At 44.5% G+C, this 16,006-nt stretch overlaps 1 long non-coding RNA gene across 1 annotated transcript; it reads left to right on the forward strand.

Annotated features, from left to right (window-relative positions):
* The first annotated feature begins 72 nt into the window (after positions 1 to 72).
* Positions 73 to 14,289, forward strand: LOC307213676. Its single transcript, XR_013837628.1, has 3 exons — positions 73 to 257; positions 9,849 to 9,887; positions 12,689 to 14,289. It is a non-coding gene; the product is annotated as an uncharacterized lncRNA (long non-coding RNA).
* The last annotated feature ends 1,717 nt before the right edge of the window (positions 14,290 to 16,006 follow it).

Below are 16,006 nucleotides of genomic sequence, written 5' to 3' on the forward strand. Positions count from 1 at the left end.
CGATGCGCTTCCCTGGGAGCCAGTTCTGAGGAGCTTCGTAGGAGCTGCTTTCCTCTCGCCACCCCCCCCCCCCCCGCCCGCCCGCACACCAATAAAAACGGCTCGCAGAGGAGTCTGGCTGACCGCCCCGATCACGCGAGGGCTGCAGCGGGTCTAAGGAACACAGCAGCTCCACGCGCAAACCGGCAGCCAAGGAAGGTTGCTGGTTTTCGGCCATTTTGCAACCAGGTCCGCGTCTAACGAGGAGCCTGACTTAGGTGAAATAGGCTGCTCCTCTCAGCAAGAGGTTGCTGAACAGAGGCTTTGTGGCCTCCTCAGCACGGTGCATTGAAATCAGTGGCATGCCCCCTTTCAGTTGTCATGGCTTGCCCACCCACCCAAGGATCCTGGGAACTGCAGTTGGTGCCCAGAGTAGAGGTGACAGCAAATCCCCCTTCACAGAGCTATAGTTCTCATAGTTCCTATGGAAGAGGGATTGATTGGTAAGCCACTTTGAAACCTGTAGCTCTGTGGCGAGGGATGGGGGGTCTCCTGACAGCTTCCTGCACCCCTAAGAAGCTACACTTCCTAGGATTCTTTGGGGGAAGCCATGACTGTTTTAAATTGGTACAAATTACTGCTTTAAATACAGAGGCGTATTTAAGGGGTGGCACTTACTGCAGTGCCAAAGAATTGATGCTTTTGAATTATGGTGCTGGAGGAGACTCTTGAGAGTCCCATGGACTGCAAGAAGATCAAACCTCTCCATTCTGAAGGAAATCAGCCCTGAGTGCTCACTGGAAGGACAGATTGTGAAGCTGAGGCTCCAGTACTTTGGCCACCTCATGAGAAGAGAAGACTCCCTGGAGAAGACCCTGATGTTGGGAAAGATGGAGGGCACAAGGAGAAGGGGGCGACAGAGGACGAGATGGTTGGATAGTGTTTTCGAGGTTACCAGCATGAGTCTGACCAAGCTGCGGGGGGCAGTGGAGGACAGGAGTGCCTGGCGTTCTCTGGTCCATGGGGTCACGAAGAGTCAGACACGACTAAACGACTAAACAACAACTTACTGCAGGACCTGCAGTGCGCCCGAGCCACACGTCTCTCCACATAGTGGCTCGGGTGCCTGCAAGCTCTGCGCTACCGGAAACAGCAGCATGGGGCTTGCATCTGCCTGCCACCTCTCCCTCAGCCACCCTACAGCTGGGGGCAAGGCGGCAGCGAGGCTGAGCTATGCTGCTGTTTCAATGTACAGTGCAGATGGAGCCTGTATGTGTATAATGTTTCTGTAGGTGAGTGTGTGCCCCCTCTTCCCATCCACTCAGTTATTTCCTAAGCCGCCGGATAGTAGATACTGTACCTGTACATGGAGAAATTCAGGACAGTGAGCAAAAAGACCAGGTTGGGTTTCTTTAGGAGTAGTTTCAATACCACCTGTTTTAAGGGCAGCAGATCCCACTCCATTGAGTAAAGCTGCCCCCCCCCCCACCCTAGACCCACACAGTCCACTCTCCTTCCCTCTCACTCAGTTTTCAGCAGACAGGAGGGCAGGAGTCAAGAAAAGGAGAAGCAGATCCCATCACTGCAAGATTCCTGCCCACATAATCAGACCACATTCATAGAAATTGATCCTACACAGTGTGGGAAGGCACTGCAATGGACACCTTAACTGGATTTGCAGCAATAGTGGCATCTAAGACACTACAGAGCTGAGTTATGTTATCCTCAAAGTACCCTGCAAATTGTTCACAGCATGCTGCCCAGTGTTCAAGGGCAATCCATCCTCTACTTCTGGTATAACCTAAAGCAACTCTGCTGCACAGCTCTTTGAGGATGAAGTGGGGGTGGTAAAAGAGTTGTGGTTTGTTTTGTTTTGCCTTCACTGCTGCTTGGTAGGCAGAATTACGTATATAACAACAAGCATTTGGTTGGCTTTGTTTTTTGTTTTTTTTAAAATAATATTTATTAAAAAATTTCCAGAATAAAAAGGAAAGATAGCAAGAAAGAAAGAAAAAACAGATATGATTTACACTTGGTTTCAGTGGCATCTTTCCCGGACTTCCCCCCCCCTCCCCCTCTTGTATTCCATTTCCCTTAAACTGATTCCACAGATTCTTACCCCAAATTTTAAAACCTTATTTGTAATTTTAAATAACCCATTTATTACAAATTAATTTATCTTATAAATTGGTTGGCTTTGGAGTGTATTTTCTGTCCCCTGTACTCCAGTCATCTCCCAGTCTGCTTCATGATGTGTAGCACTCCTGTAAACCAAAGAGTAGTGTGGACTCTGAAGCACTGGAGAGGAACTTGGAGACTGATATTGTCAACACTGCTCCCATCTCTCACCATCCCATCTGCAAAAAAAGCTGAAGAAAAATTCTACCACTTTTAAAACTTTTTAATAAAAACATTTTTACAGTCATACAGGCTAATGCCAGCTTCCAAGTATTAAAAAAAAATGTGAGCAGGACATTGTGAAATTGGGTGCACAGCTATCATCACCTGGCTTCATCCTGAACCACAACGTAATGACAAAAATAAGCTTGCATAAATTGAATGCCCTGTTTATTAAAACTGTTCACATTAAAATTAAATTAGGAGCAATAATTTCCCCACTGTGACTTATAAATGATTTTTATTGCCTATTTCATTATCTGGCAGTGGAGATTTAGTAGATTTTTAACATTCGTTGTTATAGTCAAATAGCTTTCAGAATGAATTTTTGTTTAATTATTTCTCTACTTGCCTGTGGGCACCAATCTGTGCATTCCACACCATTCTTGGATCCTTTGAAATAAATAAAACCAGACACGCATACTGTCAGAGCTGCCCCTAGGTCCCAGCTCACAGAGGACCAACGCGAGGCTGTCGTTATGTACAAAAGTCTTTATTGAGGTTCAGTTTCCATTTCAAAGCCGCAGCGCGCAGCTCTACGTCTTAAACCCTAGACCGGCGAAGTCCCGTCTGAATCTCCTCCCCTCTGACACCAGTTTAAGATCCTAGCCCTGCTCCACCTTTTCCGCTGCTTTCTCCTCCTCTGGGTCCTCCTGCCCGGTGGGGCATCCCCCTTTCTGGACTCTTCTGACGCTGAGTCGCTTAACTCCTCCCCCTGCCTCCGGCGGGCTTTAGGACCCGGTTCCCAATCCTCATTCTCTGCTGTCCCGCGCTCCTGTACATTTGAACTTGCCTCTCGCGCCAACCCAGTGACCTTCCTCCTGACTGTTATACTACTTCTGTCACTGCTTCCCTCTTCCAGGATACTGGCCGGATCTGACCTCCCCTCCGTTGTCTGACTCTCCGATGGAGGTGTGGTCAGCCCTGCCTTATCTTCTCTCCCTGGTGGGGAATGCACTGGCCCCGATCCTTGGGACTCTTCCCCCCCACTCTGCTCTGGTGGGGAAGCTGGTCCTGATTTCCAACTACTGCTCTGGGAGTCCCTGCTGCCCCCTTGCTCCTGGGGCGTTCCCCTTGGGAACCCCCTACCCCTGGCCACTGGCGCCCCCTTCTGTGAATCTTCCGATTCGCTGGAGAGGCTCATGGAATCCCTCGGTCCACTGTCCTCTTCTCCTACGCTCCCCTCGGATTCTTCCCCTTCGCTCTCCATCTCCTCTCTTCCCTGTGCCTCTGCTCCTGAGCCCCTGACACATACATATACACACAAAGAGGAACATGCTTCAGAATTTCAGGTCCTGCCTAAAAACCAAGAGGTAGTCTCTATGGGGAGGGAGTTCCGTAAATATGGAGCCAAAAGGACCTGGTGCCCCACTGCCACTGCTTAATGGAGGTTTAAATACTGTAAAATTAAATGGGGTTTGAAGAGAGATTTTTCTTTTTCTCCAAATGATATGATAGTTATGGCCTTGGATAGCTTTAAAACCAGATTATGCATATCTAAGGATGGTGTTTCCAGGGACACTGGTGTGGGAGGTGTGCATACCTACTATTTCCCCATCATTTTCAGATTTTCCAATGAGTGTGCATTTTTCCTCTTCCACCCTGGGCTGAGAGAGTACTGGATACAATGGACATTCCACCAGTAGTACGTTTCACAGCTAACCTGGTGAAATTTGAATATGATTGCTCTGTCCATTTTCTTGAAAAATGATGAACACAATGATTTTCCTTACTTATATTCCTTCATTTGAATAAAGTTTCCCTCCCCCATTGCTTTTAGAGAAAAAATCATATACATTAAGTATTCTATGTGGGGGGGGGGGATGCTAAACTATTTCAGAAGTGCTGCAGAAAATCTTTCTGTTATGCCTTGCCTTTGATTGTTGCCCTGCGGGCTTATCTAGCTCACATTAAGCAGGTGGCAAATGCAGTGAAAAAGGAAATAGCAATCAAATTAAGTGCTAGTTATTTTTAATATCCTTATTAACCATGACAGTTATGCATTCCACCAGCAAATGTTAATTAGTTTGAATTATTTGCTTACTTTTGTATTCTCATGTGTTTTGTTTCTGATTAATTGCTTTACTACTTGAAAGAGGATGTTTTTTTACCTAATTAATAGTGCCTAATTCTGTAGATATATGCTAGACTAATATGGTTAGTTTTCAGTGGGGGGATGTAGGTTCCCCCCATTTGTGTGCTCAAGAAATATTATTTGGATTGCAGTGCAATACATAATCTCCAGGGAATTAAGCTGACGGATCACAAGGAGGGTTATTCCTAAACAAGCATGCATAGTCTCTGGCTTGCAAATGTGTGTTAATTTCAAGTGAAAGTATATTTTATAATAGTTTAAAAGTCATATTTATTCAGCATAGTGCAGAATTCATTCAGTGCGTTCACAGAGGCATCCATCAAATAGATCAGCAGCTCTCAAACCTTACTGGAGGTCACAGCGAACCACTTACATTCTAACATTGTAAGAACACATTCGTTTCCTTTTTGATTAAACATATAGTAGTAAAAATAACACACACACCCCTTCATCATCAAACCAGAGTTGTGTTATAAAAGCCATTGGCCTTTGGCCAGGCTCCAGAGAATGACCTCTTTATCTGGTAAATATGTTTTTTGGGGAAATTAATAGACATAATAGGGATGCAGGTGGCGCTGTGGGTTAAAGCCTCAGCGCCTAGGACTTGCCGATCGAAAGGTCGGTGGTTCGAATCCCTGCGGCGGGGTGCGCTCCCGCTGCTCGGTCCCAGCGCCTGCCAACCTAGCAGTTCGAAAGCACCTCCGGGTGCAAGTAGATAAATAGGGACCGCTTACCAGCGGGAAGGTAAACGGCGTTTCCGTGTGCGGCTCTGGCTCGCCAGAGCAGCGATGTCACGCTGGCCACGTGACCCGGAAGTGTCTCCGGACAGCGCTGGCCCCTGGCCTCTTAAGTGAGATGGGCGCACAACCCCAGAGTCTGTCAAGACTGGCCCGTACGGGCAGGGGTACCTTTACCTTTACCTTAATAGACATAATACAGTGCTGTATTATGAAAATCAGGTACCCCAGACCAGGAAGTTCATACGTTTGCCTGATGAATAATTCAGCCCTGGTTAAAATGGCTTCAGTCTCTGTCATCAGAAATAAATCCAGCCCAGGGCCAAGTACAGATATCCTCAACCTTTCTAGTCATCAGAAATAAATCCAGCCCAGGGCCAAGTACAGATATCCTGCAACCTTTCTAGTACCAGCTGAATTACTCTTGCAGACCACAACAGTTGAGAACCTGTGAAAGGAATGATTAGTCGGGTGGGAGGGAGAATGGGAGTGGTGTGGGTCTTTATTTGAAATTCAGCACTGGGGTGGAGAAGCATATCCTCCAACATTTCTCTGATTAAAATAGGGACGTCCCGTTCCATAATGATAATTTACTATTATACCCCACGTATCTTACTGGGTTGCCCCAGCCACTCTGGGCAGCCTCCAACATACATAATAACATAAAAACATTGAACATTTAAAAAAAAAATCTTCCCTATACAGGATTGCCTTCAGACGGCTCAGGGGTCAGATAATTCCATACCCTCCAACATTTCTCCAATGAAAATAGGGACATCCTAAGGAAAAGTGGGACATTCCAGGATCAAATCAGAAACCAGGGTGGCTTCTCTAAATCAGAAACGTCCTTGGAAAATAGGGACACTTGGAGGCTCTGGACTTTGGAGAAGGGTTCTCTCCTGAAAAGTGAAGTCATAGTTGGACTCAGACCATCTGAGTCAGGTCAAAGGCCTGTTCTCACAATGGTTCTCAAATGGTGTCCACACTGGTGGGGCAGGAGAGGATGGTAAGGAAGTGCCGGACAGTGTCTTGCAGTAAATAAAAAAAAACCACGCAGAGTCAAAAGTCCAGAAGGAAAAACTTTTACTAAAAGGCAATTGCTTGTTACAAAAAAATTCAGACACACGAGGTACAAACGAAAGTAAGAGAGAGAGGAGAGAGAGAGAGTAGCTTCCTGAGTGCAGGAATTTATCTTTGTGCCTCAGAAGTGAACCTTCTAGAATGTTCCAGCACTTTCCAGTTTCTGCCCTCAAAGACTTTAGTCATGACAGGAAGTGTGGCGGGAAGATTCAAGGACAATCAAAGAAACATTTAAACATTTCATTTGTGTCGATGAGAGTTTGTTTGCCTCAAATGAGACTTAATATAAATGAGATTACCCAGCAGAAGCAAGCTCAGACCTCTCGTTGAGTTTGTATACATAAAGTCAGGGCTTTTTCCAGCCAGAATTCACCAGAACTCATCGCCTCTCAGGTGGACGCCATCGTCTTATTATAAGAGAACAAGAAAAATGGTGCCGCTTAAGGTATACATGTAAGAAGCTCATTTATAATTCTGTTCTTATGTAGCTGCATTGTTTTATACTTCCTGCATGTTTCATTAACATATTATTTTGTTCTGTGTTACAAATCAAGGAGTGTTTTGCTAGGAGTTGTTTCTTTTTGTTTTCCAATGTATTTCTTTTTTATTTTTTAAAAAATATCAGTGGCAAATTTTTATTCTGAAAGTGTGGCCCAGAGGAAAAAAGTTTGAGAACCACTGTGTTAACCTATTATAGCTTGCAAAAGCGTCTTACTGGGTACAGAAAAGGGCTTTCTCTGTGGTGGCACCTGCCTGTGCAACAACCTCTCAGAAATTAGGCAGGCACAAACTATTGGGTGCCTTTTAAAAATGCATTTGCTCAGGCCCTTAATGTCAGTCTCTTGCATTTCTGGATGCTGCCATTGGTTTTTTGTCTTCTTCTTTTACTGATTTAGTGTTGCTTAGTAGCATATGAGTGGTTTTATAAATAAATAAAATAAAAATAGTATTTTTATAAATAAAAATACTAGCAAACTGGTAAGACATTTTTGAACTTTTTAAAAATATGTTTTTAAAGGCAAGAGGAACAATCCAGAATTTTAGAAAAATCTATAAAGTTTATTGTAGATTCTTAATCTATTGTAGTGCTATTGAAAAGCCAAAAAAAAATGGCATTATGGGGGGGGGGTGGAGAGAGATTCAGCTGTAACACACAAAATGGGGAGATAGCGGCACACATTTCCAATGTTTCAATAAATGAATTTTTATAGAAAATATATGCTCCTTGGTGTTGGTTTGTTTTTTTTTTAAAAAAGCTTCTAAATATCCATCTGGCTTTGTAAAATCTGTTTTGGAAAAACTTCATGCTGAAGCATATGAAAGCTTCCCCTGACAACAAAACGTTTTTCAAAATGACAGTTCTATGTGGCTGTCTTTTCTTTTTGGGAAAGCTATTGGAAATACTGGTAAAAATTATTAAAATAAAAAGTTATTAAAATAAAAAGTTTTGGAAAGTTAAACAAAGATTAAATGTATTAACTGGAGGTCAAAATCTTCAGTGTGAAGTTTGGTGGAAATCTGTAGAGTGAGCTAAGGTGAAATTGGTCCTTCTCAGCCTGCAAAGTTGAGTCCTGCCTTCCCTTCCCCATCCCTCTCTTGGAGGAGAGCAACTCAAAGTTCCCCATCCCCTAGTATCCATAAATTTCAACAACAGGCAATGATTCAAAAGGAAAAGCTTTTATTCCTTCAAACCTACAGTAAGTACAACATAATAGTCTTGGTACAAAGCTGCTGTTTCATCTTAGCCTGTACTCAGCCATACACAGTCATCAGTTGCACAACAAAGAAGGATCTTAACCATCCAGCCTCAGACAATGGGCTCTCTCCATTAGGCCTTGAATACACTCTAAGTAAGCCCACTGAGGTAACAGGAGACCCACCAGTGATCAAGTTGCTGAGGGCCCCAATCTTCAAGTTACAAGGCTCATCCTCCCCACAAAGTCACAAACCTCACTTCTGTATCTTGCCAGGTCCTCCATTTTGTGGCTAGGAGCCACATTTAAGCAGTCTCATTAAGATGAGAACTGTGAGAAATTATTTGGTGCAGAAATTTTAAAAAGATTCTACTTGAAACTCTGTGTGTGTTCTACACCTTTTTGTTTAATTATAACCGATCAGACAACAAGGTTTGTTCTTTTCTCTTTTTTGCATATGTGCCTCACTTTTGATAAATAAAATGTCATGCACCTATTTTGGCCACCAGATGGCAGCACCTCACCACAAAGAGTCAGACCCTGTTAGAATGATAAATTACATGAGCTTGCACAATGAAAGTGCCACAGGTCCATGGCTTTTTTCAGCTGGAACTCGCCGGAACTCGGTCCCAGCACCTCTCAGATGTGCACCATTTCCATTATAAGAGAACAAGAGAGGCATTCATGGGGAGTTTTGTCACCTCTTTTTTTAATAAAAAAATAGCACTAGACAGGTCAATAACGCACCCACTCTTCTTCAAGAATCAACTGCCAACAAATTTCAGTCCTAATTCTGCTTGAGAAGAAGCTGGGACTTCTAAAACAGTGCTGGGGAACCTGTGGCCCTCCAGATGTTTTTGGACTCCCAAATCTATCAGGCCTAACTAGCATGGGCAGTATTGAGGGATGATGGGAGCTGTAATCCAACAGCATCTGGGAGGCCAAAGGTTCCCTGGCCCTGTTGCAAAACTCTTTTGCCTCTGATATTTTTTTGCCAAGGTGTGGGCACTAATCCCAAATAGCCTTCCCATAGTGTTAGTTGGGAAAACCTTGTGAACCATGCTAATTCTTTCTTGTTTTCAGCTGCTGCAAAATGCCTACACAAGGCCTTCCAAGTGAGGGATTGTTCTTGACTGTAGCTGCCTCCCTTGAGCACAGGGACACGTTCTCCCTGGCCCAATGTTCTGACCTGCCACAAAGAATGGGCTAGGTACATGGTCACTTGGGGACAAAGACGGGAAGAACTTGAGCAGCTGCACTAGTACGTGTACAAATTATGCTGTGGTGACTTAGTTAATGTCGGACTGAGCTGGCGAACCGTTCTGAGCTAAAAGGCTTCATTTCCTTCTGGGAAACCTTTCAGCAGCCACTTGTGGGTGAGGCCAGAGGCAAAAGTAGATGAAGCAATCCCCACACACACACACACACCCCTCCAGGCAAGCAAGAGGAATTATCAGCCAGGCTGAAGCACTTTAAATCAGGGCTGGTGAGGGGTGTGTTACTAGGAATGATGTGCAGCTCAGAGAGAGTCCGTCCAAGGGCCAGGTAGAGAGACCTAAACGGTTGTGTTCAGCCCTTGAGCTTGAGATGTGGACGCTGGCAATGAGAGGAATCTTGGATTCAGCTATATATTGATTTCTAATTATACTGAATTATTTTAATTTGTGGTTATATTGACCTGAATATAAACTGAGATTTTAGAGTATTCTATTTAGTGAGCTATTTCAGAAATGTGGTAGCCCTTAGTTCCAATAGCTGGTTTCAGTTACATGTAACAAATGCTCTGAGATCAGAGCCACTCCTAAAACATACTAGGCGCAATACAGACTAGCAGCAATCTTAAATTTTTATTTTTTTATTTTTCAGATGTTAGTTTTCCTTCAGAAGCTGATGTTAATGGATCTGGTAAGTATGCTTTGCCTTGCTACTGAAATCCCATTAGAATTAAAACTCATGGGATGAAAAGAATAGCATGTTGCAAGTCCCGATAAGCATTTATATTAGGGAATAAGACCCATTCAACCCAGTTGGATTTAGTTCAAAGTAAATTTGCATAGGACTGTGCTGTGCATACATTTCAGCTTGCATATGTAGGAATCACAAGCTTTAAATCCCCCCTTTTTTATCGCAGAGCACCCTGAACACAGAAAAAGAACATCAGAAGACTAGCTAAGGGGAAATTGGCAACACCAGTGTACATTTTCAGAGTACAGAGGAATGTTTTGCTATTTAGAGTGCTAAGCAAAATAGTAGCAACACATTATAATTACATCATGGTGGTTACTGACACCAAAATCTAAATATGGCATATGGAGTTGGATGGCTAAAAATGTCCCTCCATTTTTAGGAAAAATACACCTTTGGCATGGTGTATCTAGCCACAAAATTTGAGATGCAAAGTACATGCTCAACATCAGCCAAGTCACAGCTGTTTTGCAGTATGTAAGTGCAGCAAAAATTTTACACTAACCAAGAATGTGCTTGAAGACTGGTTACTTCAGAGCCAATGCCCAGCCTTACAAATCTCACTTGCAGGGAAGTATTTGCATACATTGCTTTCATTACAAAAATCATGCTTTGCAGAAACCCACAAGAGAAAGCAAGACACACAAAAGGAAAATAGCATTCTTGGATACACTGAAACTCTCTAACCAGAAAGCACATCTCCACAATTAGCCTGAAGCCATGTCAAGGAGGCCTTTCCAGATTACAGTATTATTGGGGAACAAACAATCTTCAACCATTACTCAGGTGTTGAAGGGCAGCCAAACACCTATCCTCAAAGTAGTGCGGTTGTTAACATAGAGCTTCTCCAGACATCCTTTTTATTGCATATCCATGATGATGAGCACTCTTGATGCTATGGGGATAGTCACATGCAATCCTGCCTTCAATACTGTTTGTGCCTGGAAACGTTTTGAGGTGGTCACACTGTTTCATTTCCAATCAGTGCCTATCCCATAACTTCCTGCTGCTAAAAACCTAGAACTTTTTGTAGCACACATGTTTTCAATTATTTCTGTTTGCTATAGCCTTTCTGGACAGCAATAATGTGGTGGCATCACAATAAAATTCTAGTCTGGAGGGGCTCTCAGCAATTGCACGGTTCTTTTCTCAAGCAAATAACTCCTCTTGCAGTTTGTTTGTTTGTTTGTTTGTTTGTCAAATTGTGGCGGGAAGAATTGTAGGTATAATGTCAGCCACTCACAGCTAGCAGTTTGCTGCTTATTTCAGTTGCTCCTGTTGATAGTGCCTCTGATTGGTAGCAGGTTTAGAAAGTAGATGAAAGACTACAGGTTTTTGTTTTGTTTTTTAAATAAAGCACATAAGTCTAAGGACTGCTGCCCTGCTCACTCTGCTTGCCAACTCCGCCTTTCCTCCAACCCTCCTTCCCCACCTGTCCAACCCACCTCTGTTTACATCTCACCCACCCCCTTTTCAGCCCCTCATAGCTTGCCCAAACCTCACATCATCTCCCCCTACAGCTCACCCCAACCCCCTTTTAAAGGAGGGGGAGGCATTTCAGAGACCAATTTTCTGAAGCCCCTCCATGCGGGGGGGGGGGCACTTCACAGAACACAGAACACTTTGCCAAACTGCTCTGTGAATGCCTTCCCCTTTTGTTAAACAGCTTGCCTGGGCCACCTGCCATTTGCGCTGCTTGCTTGCCTCCCTGCCTGCCATTCTGTCATGCTGCAGTTGGTGTGATGCCCTGTTGGTGGCCACATGAACTGCAGCATGACAACAGCATTACATTTTTATGTATATAGGAAGAGTGTCCTTTACTCTGATGCCCTGCTTGTGGGCTCTTGAAGGCTGCTGAGTACTTCAAACAGAATACTTCACAACAGTACAACTCCATATATAACACAACATTCCCTTCACACACTTTATAAAAATGCTAATGATATATTGGATGTTATAGATAGCTTTGTCAGATTATCTGCTTTTGAATTTGAATGATACTAACTGTTTGCGGCAAGATTCCGTGGATAATAGACTAGGGTAGTGTGGAGATTGCATGGATAAGCTCACAGGGACATGAATAAGTGAGCAAATGACTTCCCTGTTTTCTTCACTGAACCTGTCCTTCTCATCTTACAATTTCCTCCAGCAGCTGTGGGAAAACAAGTAGAATCAGCATCATGTGTCACACTTGCTCTTCTGAGGCCACCCGCAGTTGTCGTCACTTTTAATGGGAAGAACAACCCCAGCGAATGAGGAGGAGTGATATCATACACTGGCTAGGAACTAATGGAAGCAGTAAAAGGCAGGGTGGCAATGGGAGTGGAGCAAACAAAAACACTTTAAACATAATGTATGTGCCGGAAAAATACACGAGGTATTGTTGAGAGAGACATCCTGAAAAGGAGGGGGGAGAGAATAGAAGAGGACAATTCCCTTCCTTTCATGTATTTCATTCTCAGGATGCTGGATCTTACAAGCTGGTTCTACCCCTGGGAACAGGCTGAAGTAGCAAAAAGAGAAATATTTGAGCACTCTGAGTGGTCACTGTAAAACATTAGGAAATTTCAAACTGCCTGTGGGTGACATTAATCAACACTGCTCAGTTGTTAAAGCACGAAACACTGAATGAGAGATGGCTCTTCTTAAGAGCACAGAGACCTTATAACTAGTCTGACAGTCTAAATTATAAGGTCCATCGTTATCAGCTCAATTTCTCCATTGCTTGCTTCTTCTTCCAGGATTAATTTAAGCAAAGACTGACCTGCAGAGTGAGGCAACTTCCCCAGCTGGCAAATGCTTGGGAGGCAGCAGGCAGTGGAGGCAGCACCCCCAGCCAGTGGCAGTCTTTGGACTCAGATTTCAGCAAGCACCCTGTGCAATGCTAAAATTTGGTGCCCCCCTCACCTCTTGAGCTACAACATCGCCCCCCTGTGGCCGAACCACTCACACTACCCTAAAACCACCTCTGCCCCAGCTGTTTTTCCTGAGCCCCCTGACCAGAACCTTTTGTTGGAGAACAGAAAGTACCATATATGTCATGTGGCATGTCCTGTACCCCCATAACTACCTTCAAGTGCAGCAGAGGACTCTATCCCATTGCCTGTATTGAAGTAAGTCAACCGTCACTCAGCCTTTGTACACTGAATTGGGGGTTGTGGCTGCCATCTTGTCCTTTGCTTCAGGCAGCAAATAGTCTTGAGAGGACCCTGCCAGGACCTAGCTCCAAAACTAGTTTTCAGGGCAAATATTCAATGCAACAATACATTTTTAAATCCCTGTAATTGAGAAGGTAGTGTTCAAGCATGTGAAAAGCATCTTCCTGCCCTCAAAACTTAACCATACCTATCCTCCACATGGTCAGAATTGGAAGGGGGGTACCATAGATCAGAGCCAAAATCCCACCTCAACACCTCTTATTTTACAAATGGAGCCCATTCTGCCTTGTCCACCTCTTTCTCTCTCCTGTTTCTTTTGAGGAATCTCTTGAAGGTTGTGTGAACTACTTTGCTTCATATTACCAGGAGTGTGAGGTGGGGGGCAGTCCAGAATAGAAAACAGGTGGTTGTTGGAATTATTCTTTTCATCCGCTGTGGTTCAGTGTGCAGCAACCCCCTGGAGCATGAGAGTTTATCACAGGAGCCAGGGCTGTATATTCCAATACGGTTGTGCAGGGTTTCAAAGCCATCTATCTACAAATTAAAAGACACCTGCTTCTTGGGAGAACAGCAATGACAAACCTAGACAGCATCTTAAAAAGCAGAGACACCACCTTGCCAACAAAGGTCCGTATAGTTAAAGCTATGGTTTTCCCAGTAGTGATGTATGGAAGTGAGAGCTGGACCATAAAGAAGGTTGATCGCCAAAGAATTGATGCTTTTGAATTATGGTGCTGGAGGAGACTCTTGAGAGTCCCATGGACTACCAGAAGATCAAACCTATCCATTCTGAAGGAAATCAGCCCTGAGTGCTCACTGGAAGGACAGATCCTGAAGCTGAGGCTCCAATACTTTGGCCACCTCATGAGAAGAGAAGACTCCCTGGAAAAGATCCTGATGTTGGGGAAGATTGAGGGCACAAGGAGAAGGGGACGACAGAGGACGAGATGGATGGACAGTGTTCTCAAAGCTACCAGCATGAGTTTGACCAAACTGCGGCAGGCAGTGGAAGACAGGAGTGCCTGGCATGCTCTGGTCCATGGGGTCACGAAGAGTCGGACACGACTAAACAACTAAACAACAACAAATCCACACTGCAATCTCTCAGATTTGATTGGCAGCACCCAATACATTTTGGCAATATTCCTTGCTGGCTGTTGGAGAATGCCCTTTTATTTTCCACCTACCCCCAGGATAGATACATGAATGTGCAATAGCAGGAGTCAACACTGTGCCTACAGGTGTACATGTGCCAACAGAGGCCTTCCCCTTCCCCTGCTGAAATTAGGCTTGCTTTAAGAAAGCATAGTTTTATGATGTTAAGTGGGTGTCGGTCTGGATGAAACCCTGGGTCCCCTTTCCAAACCTTTGAACTTTTATCTGTGAGGTTAGAATGTGTTAAGAGGGAATTTAATGAACAGGTCAAACTAGTCCCTTTGTCAGGGTAATGACCTTGGCTGAGCAGCCAAGTACCCAACATATGCATCTAAAGAGAGTGAGCAAATGTGTGGGCCTTTCCCCCATCCCACTCACCTGGCTAGTAGGTAGAAGAACAATAGCCTGAGTTCTTAAGGGGAGGTGGGAGCTGAGAAATGCTGGAAGCTGATGACAGAGGCATACCTTGCTCTGTGCTGAGCAGAAGCTGGATTTGGGGTCTTATTTGGAAATCCAATGGAGAAGCAATATCTGTTGGGGTGTTTACTGTGTAGAGCCCTCTATCCTATGCTCAGGCTGCATATATATGTAAATAAAACAATATATCCTAACCCTACGCCAAAGGATAAATGGACATAAATCTGATATCAGGAATCACAAGACAGAGAAACCAGTAGGAGGACACTTCAGTCTCCCAGGACATTCTATACAAGATCTCAAAGTATCTGTCTTATTACAAAAGAATTTCAGAAATAGACTGGAAAGAGAAGTTGCTGAATTGCAACTTATTACCAAACTTAAAGCGGACGCAGGTGGCGCTGTGGGTAAAAGCCTCAGCGCCTAGGGCTTGCCGATCGAAAGGTCGGCGGTTTGAATCCCTGCGGCGGGGTGCGCTCCCGTCGTTCGGTCCCAGCGCCTGCCAACCTAGCAGTTCGAAAGCACCCCCGGGTGCAAGTAGATAAATAGGGACCGCTTACTAGCGGGAAGGTAAACGGCGTTTCCGTGTGCGGCTCTGGCTCTGGCTCTGGCCAGAGCAGCGATGTCACGCTGGCCACGTGACCCGGAAGTGTCTCCGGACAGCGCTGGCCCCTGGCCTCTTAAGTGAGATGGGCGCACAACCCCAGAGTCTGTCAAGACTGGCCCGTACGGGCAGGGGTACCTTTACCTTTACCTTTACCAAACTTAAAACCATGGAGAGACCTGATCTGATTAGAGACATTGGATTATTATCTCAATATACATGATAAAGCTATTTTTAGCCATCTCACCCCTTGCTTTTTCCTGTAAGACCAATTGCAGTCGTTAACAGTCGTCAACAGGTTTACCACACCTATCAGCCAATCACCCATTCCCACCACCCTTCTGAGTAATACCCCTCCCCACCCTCTCACTATATATAAGGGTCTGGTGACTTCTGTTTCAGTGCATCTGAAGAAGTGTGCATGCACATGAAAGCTCATACCAATAACAAACTTAATGCTACTGGAAGGATTTTTTTAAATTTTGTTTCAGTATATCCTAAATACACCACAGTCTCCACTGACCTTCAGTCCAAGGAAACCAAAAAGCACCTGGAAGCCCTGGGGTCTTTCACCACTTGGAGATTGGGGTGGCAAATAACAATGGTGGTGGAGAACAATACTGTGGGATAACACAACTTGAATGCTCCTCGTTGTACTGTGTGTGTGGTGCCCAGAGCAGTTTGTACACAGGCCCAAAAAGGTTGGAGACCCCTGTGCTACAGAA

This window comes from Podarcis cretensis, assembly GCF_951804945.1.
Source record: "Podarcis cretensis genome assembly, chromosome: 3".
NCBI classification, from domain to species: Eukaryota; Metazoa; Chordata; class Lepidosauria; order Squamata; family Lacertidae; genus Podarcis; species Podarcis cretensis.